The following is a 10025-nucleotide window of genomic DNA, read 5'->3' as shown; positions in this document are numbered from 1 at the left end:
CTCCCCCTCTCTCTTGTGCACCCCCCTACACCACCACCACCCCCCGCCATGTGTGTGAGCACACACATGTGCACTCTCTCTCAAAGAAATAAAATCTTTAAATAAATAAATACAATAATGGCAAAGGCTTCTTTTGTTTCCTCTGCATCTTAGTATAATACTTATCTCTTATCTAGGCTTCTAGATACGCAGCTACTATGTGCACTGTTCTAAGTTCCTTACATATTAACTCACCTACTCTGATCACAAATATTTTAAAATATCAACTCAAGGAGCTCTTGAAGAGGTAAAACACACACACACACACACACACACACACACACACACACACACCCCTGCTAGAGAAAGCCCCATAAAGCAGAAGATTGTATTTGAGTAATGCCCACTGAGTCTCAGGATCCTTAGATGAGCACACCTAGTTAAGGAACTGTAGGGCCAGAGAAAAAGTGCTCTTGAGTCTGGAGCTCTAAGATGCACCTAAGAAAACTTGATATTTCTTTTAGTCTTTTTTTTTTTAAGATTTTATTTATTTATTTGACAGTGAGAGACAGTGAGAGAAGAAACACAAGCAGGGGGAGTTGGAGAGGGAGAAGCAGGCTCCCTGCCGAGCAGGAAGCCCAATGCGGCTCGATCCCAGGACCCTGGGATCAGGCCCTGAGCCGAAGGCAGATGCTTTACGACTGAGCCACCCAGGCGCCCCTTCTTTTAGTCTTTTATTTGATCTTCAAAACTCGCCATGGATGTCAGATTGGTAAACAGGTGCTACCTGGGAGGGGGTACCAGGGAGCCCTCTAGATGTTGGAAATGTTCTATACCTAGTTGATCTGGGTGGTCATTATATGTATGTATGGGTGTATGCATATATAGAAACCCATCCATTGAGGTAGGCACTTAAGATTTGTGCACTTTATGGGGGCACCTGGGTGGCTCAGTAGGTTAAGCGGTTAAGCATCTGCCTTTGGCTCAGGTCATTATCCCAGAGTTCTGGGATCGAGTCCCACGTTGGGCTCCCTGCTCAGCAGGGAGTCTGCATATCTCCCTCTCTCTCTCTCCCTCTGCCTTTCCCCCAGTTTGTGCTCTTTCTTTCTAGTAGATAAAATCTTTTTAAAAAAAAGAAAAGATTTGTGCACTTTATGAAAATTATACTTTCAAAGAAAACATTAATGACCAGACCCTCTTATTGAGAATATCATTCTCTTCAAGAGCTCCAGCTATCATTTTTATATGTGGCAGTGACAAAATATTGAAACACAAATGACCAAAGCTCTCTCCCTCCGCAAAAGATTTCATATGAATTTTACATTCTAGCCCATAATATATTAGATTTCATTTTAATTTTTTTAATTTTTTTGTTTACAATTTCTTTTTTTCAAGATATTATTTTTTTAAGTAATCTCCATACCCAATGTGGGGCTCGAACAACGCTGAGATCAATAGTCCTATGCTCTACTGACTGAGCCAGCCAGGTGCCCCTTGTATTCATTTTAATATACATTTTTGTAATTTTTTTCCAGATTGTCAATTAAGAGTAATCCCAGAAAGGTGTGTGCTGCTCACTCTATGTTGGAGAAACACTTGGTGCTGTTACAGTGCTTACGAGCCAGTTTGAAAAACAGAAAAGAGGGGGGTCTCAGGGTTCCAAGACAATCTCTTAAGGACTCTGACAGACGAACAGTAGTCAGATATTTGCAAATCAAGTTAAAACATCTATTCTTGTCCCCAAAGTACTTACATGTAAACTTCATAATAAACTTGAACATTTCTTTAGGACATTCATTGTCACATCTAAAGATTAAGTTCACGGATAGCTCAGTGTTTAAAAACAACAAAGAAACACTCTCTTTTTTCTATTATTATTGTTGTTGTTCTTGTTGTTGTTGTTATTAGGTAAAGAGAAGTACCTAATTTCAGTGATAATGAGAGGTGAGACACCTGGAATCCCCTCCCCCTACCTTGTTCCAAGTCCCCTGCCCGCTTCTCCCACACAGAGCTCGGGGAGACTTCAAAGTCAAACAGAAGTGATAGACCCAGACTGCTCTTTGATGCCTAAGAACATCGGAGCCCGCAGTTTGATGTGAATGCAAAGCATCTGTACTTTTCAAACCTTTCATGGTATCTCACATTGCTAACAACAAAAGCTGAAAAGTTTGAGGTGACACAGATTACACACATTAAAATATTTGGAACCAGGAACTTTTCATTTCTTTTTCTATTATATATAGCTTCTTTTACTTTGCAAACCACACTGGATAGTAAATTACTTCTGGCACGCAGCCTTGTCAGCTTGCCAAATTTCAACTGGAGCAAGTTTTTACAGCCGGGCTAATAAGCCCTGAAAATTAGGAGGTAAGTATAATGGAGATAACGACATAGTCTTTAGCTGCAGGAGCATAGAATGACAACGTGAGATTCTAATAGATTCTACTTTTAAAAGTTTTTTTATTCTAATGAAGTCTTTTAAAAAAATTTTAGGTTATTCTAGTTCAAAACACATGTAAATGGAAAGAGTTTCTTTTAATTGGTGAAAAGCATTTTTGTGGGTTTTTTCTTGTGGCTTAAGTTATTGCTTTTTGCAAACTTGAAGAAAGGAAAAACAAAAAGAAAAACCAAGAATATGGTAGTTTGGGGATAGCAACCTACTATTAAAACAAACTGACATCCTGAAAAAACATGTTCTGCAATGATTGGCTTCCAGGATGGGGCTTGGCAATTGTGTGTGAATACGTTTCATCAAAGCTGGTTAGGTACATCAACTTTGTTGCAGTTTGCCCCTAATCCGGATAGAAACCCAGTCCCTGCTGAAGTAACTTTCAGGTCTTTATCAAACAAAGCTTCAAAAAATTGGAAGTGAATATCACGTTTAATTTTTATCACTGACAGAAACAGGAGGTATCTGCTATGTGGTAAATATCCATTTCCCTAAATTTCATTCTTGCATCCATTTGTATTCACAATTTTCAAGCTGATGAGGAAAATTTTTTCCCCTTCTCATTTTGTCCTCCAATTAGACCTGGACTGATTAGCCTCCACACCACATGCTTGCTCAGTCCCAAATTATTTAAGCAAAGAAGAGGTTCAGAGTTTGTGTGTGTGTGTGTATGTGTGTGTGTGTGTGTGTGTAACTATACTAAAATAAAATGGCCTTGCTCCAGAAATGCCAACTTTCTTATAGTTCCCCACTATGTTATTTTATACTTCTATTAACACACGCTATTCCCTTAAGCCTAGAATGTCTCGTGTCCTCGTATCCATTTAGTTCATGAAAAAAAATTTTTTTAAAAAGGAAGCCTGCCTTAACACCCCACCAACCCAACATCAACACCAATTTGTGTACGTATATACATTTATATAAAGGGCTCAGTCTTTGTATCTTTTTCCCCCCTCTCACTAATGCTTCGGTGATCTTATCCAGGCCCATAATATTAAATGTCATCTTCAGTGCTGTCCAAGAGAACTTCCTGTAATGATGGAAATATTCTATATCTTCACTGTCCAACAAAGTAGCAATGAGACCCATGTAGTTATTGAGTACTTGAAATGTGGCTAGAGCAACTGAAAAACTGAATTTTTTATTTCATTTAATTAATATAAATTTAAATTGCCGCATGTAGCTAGTGGCTGCCACATTGGACAGCCAATTTTTTTTTTTAAGATTTTATTTATTTGAGAGAGAGAGAGAGAGAGCACAAGCAGGGGGAGCAGCAGAGGGAGAGGGAGAAGCAGGCTCTCCGCTGAACAGGGAGCCCAACGTGGAGCTCGATCCCAGAACCCTGGGATCATGACCTGAGCCCAAGGCAGATGCTTAACTGACTGAGCCACCCAGGCGCCCCTGGACAGCCAATTTTTTTTTTTTTAAGATTTTATTGATTTATTTGTCAGAGAGAGAGAGAGTACAAGCAGGGGGAGTAGCAGGCAGAGGGAGAAGCAGGCTTCCCACTGAGCAGGGAACTGGACGTGGACTCGATCCCAGGACCCTGGGATCACGACCTGAGCTGAAGGCAGACGCTTAAGGACTGAGCCACCCAGGTGTCCCTGGATAGCCAACTTTATAGCACCAATCTATAAATCTTTTTTAAATAAATAAATAAATAAATAGGGGGCACCTGGGTGGCTCAATTGGTTAACATCTGCCTTCAGCTCAGGTCATGATCCCAGGGTCCTGGGATCGAGCCCCGAATCAGGCTGTCTGCTCAGTGGGGAGTCTGCTTCTCCATCTCCCTCTGCCCCTACCCCCCCTCGTGTTTGCTCGTGCTCTCTCTCTCTCTCTCAAATAAATGAATAAAATCCTAAATAAATAAATAAATAAATAAATAAATAACTGTCCCCTGAACTCCAGACTCACGTCAGTATATCCAGCTGCCTACTCAGCATCTCCACTTGGAGATCTTACAGGCATTTCAAAATTAGTATGTCCAAAACCAAGCTGCTGATGCTCTCCCCCCAAACCTGCTCTTACTACTATCTTCTCCATCTTGGCAAATCCATTACTCTGGTTTCTCAGGCCAAAGCCTGGGAGTTGTCCTTGACTCCACATCTAATTTGTCAACGATCCTCTCTGTTGTAGAAAATATAGCCAGATTCTGACTTCTCCCCATCATTGCTACCGCTGTCATCCTAGTGCAAGCCACCATTACTTTTCACCTGGATTATTGCTATAGCCTTCAACTGGCCTCCCTGCATCCACCCTGGCCCTCTTGAGCTTATTCTTAACAGGAATTCATTCTTTTTTTTTTTTTAAGATTTTATTTATTTATTTGACAGAGAGAGAGAGACAGCCAGCGAGAGAGGTAACACAAGCAGGGGGAGTGGGAGAGGAAGAAGCAGGCTCCCAGCGGAGGAGCCTGATGCTGGGCTCGATCCCATAACACTGGGATTATGCCCTGAGCCAAAGGCAGTCGCCTAATCACTGAGCCCCCCAGGCACCCCCAGGAATCCATTCTTAACAGCAGCCAACTTAAAATATAAGTTAGACCATTTCACTGATCTGCTCAAAGCCCTTCAGCGGCTTCTTGACTCAGAGTAAAAACTAAAATCCTTGCACTGCCTACAAAGTGCCATATGGTCTGGTGCCCTGCCCTTCCCTTTCCTCTCTGACCTATTTTCCACTCCTCTCTAGTTTCCTCCACTCCAGGTATATTAGCCTTCTTGGTATCCCTTCAACGTGGCAATGCAGAGCCTTTACGCTGGCTGGAATTCTCTCGGCCTGGAACCCTCTTCCCCAGATAAATTAAATTCATGGCCCATTCCCTCACCTCCTTCAGATCTTTCTCAAAGGTCACTCTCTCCAGGACACCATTCATATTTTTAAACTGCTCTTCATGGGGCAGCTGGATGGCTCAGTCAGTTGAGCCTTGTCGGACTCTTGATTTTGGCTCAGGTCATGATCCCGGGATCCTGGAATCGAGCCCTTTACTGGGCTTCACGATGAGTGCAGAGTCTGCTGGAGGTTCTTTCTCTCCCTCTCCTTCTGGCCCCCCCATTCTCTCTAAGTAAATAAATATTTTTTTTTAAATTGCACTTCCTACCCTCAACAACTCTTATTCCACATGCTTTTTTTCTCCCTCTGTATCACTGATCACCATCTTAAATATAGTAGTGTTTATTATTTATCTCTCCTCACACATACACTGAAACACAAACTCCATGCAGCTGAAATTGTTTACTCCAGCTCCAGTTAGGCATGTAGTAAGGGCTCATTACATATTTGTTGAAAAAATGAATGAATATTTGTATAGTGGCCCTACTTAGTTTGTGTTGTACCTCATGTCTTTATATGCCTATGCTTCATGACACTGTGACTTCCATGGGAGGGAGGACTAGTATTTTATTTATGTTTGAAGGCCCTAGAATCTGGCAATGGAAAACATTAGATACTCAATAAACATTCACTGAAAAGAAACAACTCTCCATTACGCATAACACCTGTTATAAAAGTCACTCACAGTGTTTAATACGCCCAAAACCCTTCCTAAAGGAAACTGATCTACCCACAGCTCCTTTTTTTTTTTTTTACCACCTTATCCCGGGCAATTTGCCACTACTGAGCAGACCACAAGGAAGGTCCTGATTCGAGGATAACCGATCAATTGACTGGTCAAAAACCTGGCAGGAAAAGATGAACTGGGCTAACTTAAATCTCCCCCTCTTTGGACTCTGGATAAGAAGAAAAAGAAAAGTAAGTGATGCGAACATTGGAGTTAAAAACAAAGATAATCCATGAGTCAGAGATAGAATCTTGAGGAGCTTGGTAAGGCAAAGTAAGGAAGCAGAAACTATGAGTAAGTGGCAACTAGGAAATATGGGAAAGGTACATGGAGTGAAAAGGGGGTGGGACGAGGAGGAACACAGCACCTAAAAGAAAATGGAGAGTCACCAAATTGTATTAATAAAAGCATCCTGGAGGGACGAACTCATGCAATTGAGGTCCCATTTTGAAAAATTTTTTTTTAAACATCTTATTTATTTATTCGAGAGAGACAGAGACAGCCAGCGAGAGAGGGAACAGAAGCAGGGGGAGTGGGAGAGGAAGAAGTAGGCTTATGGCAGAAGAGCCTGATGTGGGGCTTGATCCCATAACGCCGGGATCACGCCCTGAGCTGAAGGCAGACACTTAACCGCTGTGCCACCCAGGCACCCCCCATTTTGAAATGTCTTGATTACAGTTGTCTCAAAGCTCCTTCCTGCTCTCTGTGTCAACTTAGCAATAAAACCCCATCCGTCGAGGTGCCTTAAGGGATTGTCTCTGTTCTTCACAACCCTTGTCCCTACTAGAACCCATACGGGGTTCAGACAGTTGCTGTCACGGGTAGAAGTGCGAGGGGATTGTGTTTTCATATTTTCTACCAAATGATAGATTTGAGATGTTCTTCAAAGCCTTTGGCAATTGGCCCTCGAAGCTTTGAGCATTTATTAAGAAACACGGGGGGGGGGGGGATGTTCTCTTTGGAGCCATTTGGTTTCCCTTAAAGTCACACTCTATTGGCAAGCTAGAATCCACTTAGAGTGTGACTGTACCTTGCTTTAAACGAATTTGAAACTCTGGATTTACACCAATAGATTATTACTTGGTCACTTTTAACAGTCTTTTATTTATCAGTTTTTATTACAAAAGTAATATACTGTTAGAAATTCAAATGCCAGATTCTTTTAAATGGTGAGAATTTATGAACCAAAAGAGAGCCACAAATCTGAAGCCCCCCCCCCCCCCGCCGCCCCCGCTAAGTTTCACACACAAAGCACCTGAGGAAAAGGGCTTTCTGCTTCAAAGACTTGGTCACAATCTTTCTCTCTTTCCGTCTCCATTAGTAGCCCTCCCCTATGGGTCCACACAGCTGCCACTCCCACAGAGAGAGCCAGCTATTTCAAAATGCACTCGCTGCTTTTCCTCGAGGGGCAGTGGGGCATAACAGTTAAGACCATCACCTTTATTTTGAGTACATTTTGGCAAGTTCTAGCAACATTTTAAGCATACATGTCTTACGGCTCAGCATTTCTGACATCTACAAATCTATCCTACAGAAATACTAACAAAAGCACACAAACATACGTATAAGGAAGGTAACTGAAGCAATATTTGTAACAGCAAAACATTGGAAAAATCCTAAACTGTCTATCAGGCACGTGGTTAAATAAATTATAGTACATCCATACGCAGGTATACTATGGAATTATTAAAGCAAATGAGGAGTGTGTGCATGAAAAAAGATGAATTATACATTGTTAAATCTAAAATGGCAAGTGGCAGGACAGTAGTTATTGTATAATCCATTTTATATGTGTCTGTATGCGTGTTAGGAGCAAAAAAAAGTTTGGAGCATTGCCCATCAAACCGTTCACACACTGGTTACCTTTGAGAAGTGGAATGGGGAATTTATACCTTGGGATATTATTGGGTAATATAATAAAGGAATGTTATTTTTGTAATTTCTATTTAAATAAAATAGTTTAACAGAAAAGAAAAATGAAAGAGGCTTCAGAATCAAATTCTGGTTCAAATCCCAGTTCCACCATCTTTTTAGAATTACTTGGGATATTAAAATGAAAATTTGCTTTATCTTAATTTCAGATTCACAGTTCGCAGCAATTGCTTAAAATATCTCAGCTTTTGTTCATACATTATTGTTTTTAAATACCAGAGAAGATTCTGCCTTAAAGGACTTGTGATCTGTTTTACATGTAAGGAACATATTTTCTAAGGTGAGTAATTTCACTCCCTCACTTATCTGTTTGCTAATAAGATACTCGTAATAAATAGGGCATATTCTGTCTCTTTCGCAAATCCTGCTCCCTTTTCTCCCCAACTCACCCCGAGCCTCCACAACCTGGGAGCTGTCCAGGTACAAATTAACATTTAAAAAGACCTCAAGTTGTTCACACAAGCAGCTCTATTATTGCTCTCTCTTTTACAGCCTTGGTCTGCTCAAAAACCCACATTCAAATTGGATCACATCCACTCCAGCCCTTCAGCACCCAGGTATTGTGGGCGAGAGGCCGCTTTTGGCTACAAACTCCTTTATTCATTCTAAAATAACTTCATTCATAAGGTTCATTGAACAACTAGTTCTTGCCCATCACAGGCTCTGACAAAGCACTTTTGCCTACCTTGTCACTAATCCTCAGGGCAACTCTGTGGGTGGGTGGTTTCATTTAACAGATAAGCAAACTTCGAAAGGTAAAGTGACTTGCCCAAGATCACACAGCTAGTAGAAGGGGGAGCCTGCTGGGAAAGCTAGGTTTGGGGGTTACTAAAGGTCACCAACGGTTCTTTTTTTCTCTTTTTGATTAACTAGTTTTAAAAGAAAAAATAGTGCTCTTAACTTGTGAAGAAAAACAGCGTTCTCCCACCCCGCTGGTCCTCTCCCTCCTACTACAACTCTCCTGTGCAACGACGTGGAACGTTTTAAGCTATGTCTCCTGGTCCACCGCCCTGTATTTCTAATCAGACGACCCGTGTGTTGCATGGTATCACCCAAACTTAACCATGATATCACCAAAACACCACTCCACCATCAACTCCCTCCGTCCCTTTATACTTCATTCACCCTCCCTGCTCAGATTGCAAACTCGGTCGGTTCCCCTGGCTTCGCTCACTCTGGGTCTCCAGCATGAGCGCCGCTGGAACTCGCCTGGCGGGGCCTGAGAAGCCACCCTCCCCCGGCTCAGCCGGGCCTCGGTTCCCGGCCCTGGCCCAGACCCTTCTCGGGCTGCGGGTCGGGGGCCGGGCGGCAGTGAGGGTCTGAGAGCGAGGATAGGGCGATGGCGACACTGGGGGTCAGGAGGCAAGGGCCGCAGTCCAGAGGCGAGGGCTGGGATCGCGGGGTGAGGGCCGTGGCGCACGCAAGAATCGGAGTCCAGCGGCTGACAGCCGGGTTTGGGGGGACAAGGGTCGGGGTTCGGGTTCGAGGGAGGGTCTGAGGCGAGGGCCCTTATTGCAGGCAAGGGCTTGGGTCGGAGGGCGAGGGTCAGGGTCTGGGTTGGAGGGTCAGGGGTCAGATCGGTGGCAAGGACCGGGAAGGAGGGGACGAAGGTCAAAGTTGGGGGCCAGTGGGGGTCGGGGCGAGGGGGCGAGGGCCGAGGCGGGGTCTGAGATGAGGGGCGGGGGGCGAGGTCTGGGATCAGGAGGGCGAAGGTCAGACTTGGGAGAGAGGGCCAGGGCCCCGGGCAGGGTTCGCAGTGGTGGGGCGAGGGACTAGGGGCGAGCGTCCGCGCGCCAGGGGCGGGGTCCCCGGGAGGAGCGGGGGTCGTGAGGCGAGAAGTGGGGTCCCGGCGATAGCGCGGGTGCCGGTCGGGGCTCGCGGATCGAGGGCCGGGGTCGCGGCGGCAGTTGGGGCGGGTCGGGGGTTGGGGGTGTCAGGCCGTCCGGGTTTGGCGGAGCGTGGGGGGCGCTTCGCAGCCGTGGCCGCCGGGGCCCTTTGCTGCGGGCCCTCGACAGGGCGGCCGCACTCGCGGGCAGAGGGCGCCCACCTCCGCTCCGGCCTCGTCGCCGCGGCCCCTCGGCGCCGGCAGCCCCCGCCGAACTCGACAGC

This window comes from Ursus arctos, unplaced genomic scaffold (assembly GCF_023065955.2).
Source record: "Ursus arctos isolate Adak ecotype North America unplaced genomic scaffold, UrsArc2.0 scaffold_24, whole genome shotgun sequence".
Taxonomy (NCBI): Eukaryota; Metazoa; Chordata; class Mammalia; order Carnivora; family Ursidae; genus Ursus; species Ursus arctos.
Note: the sequence above shows the minus strand (reverse complement) of the source record.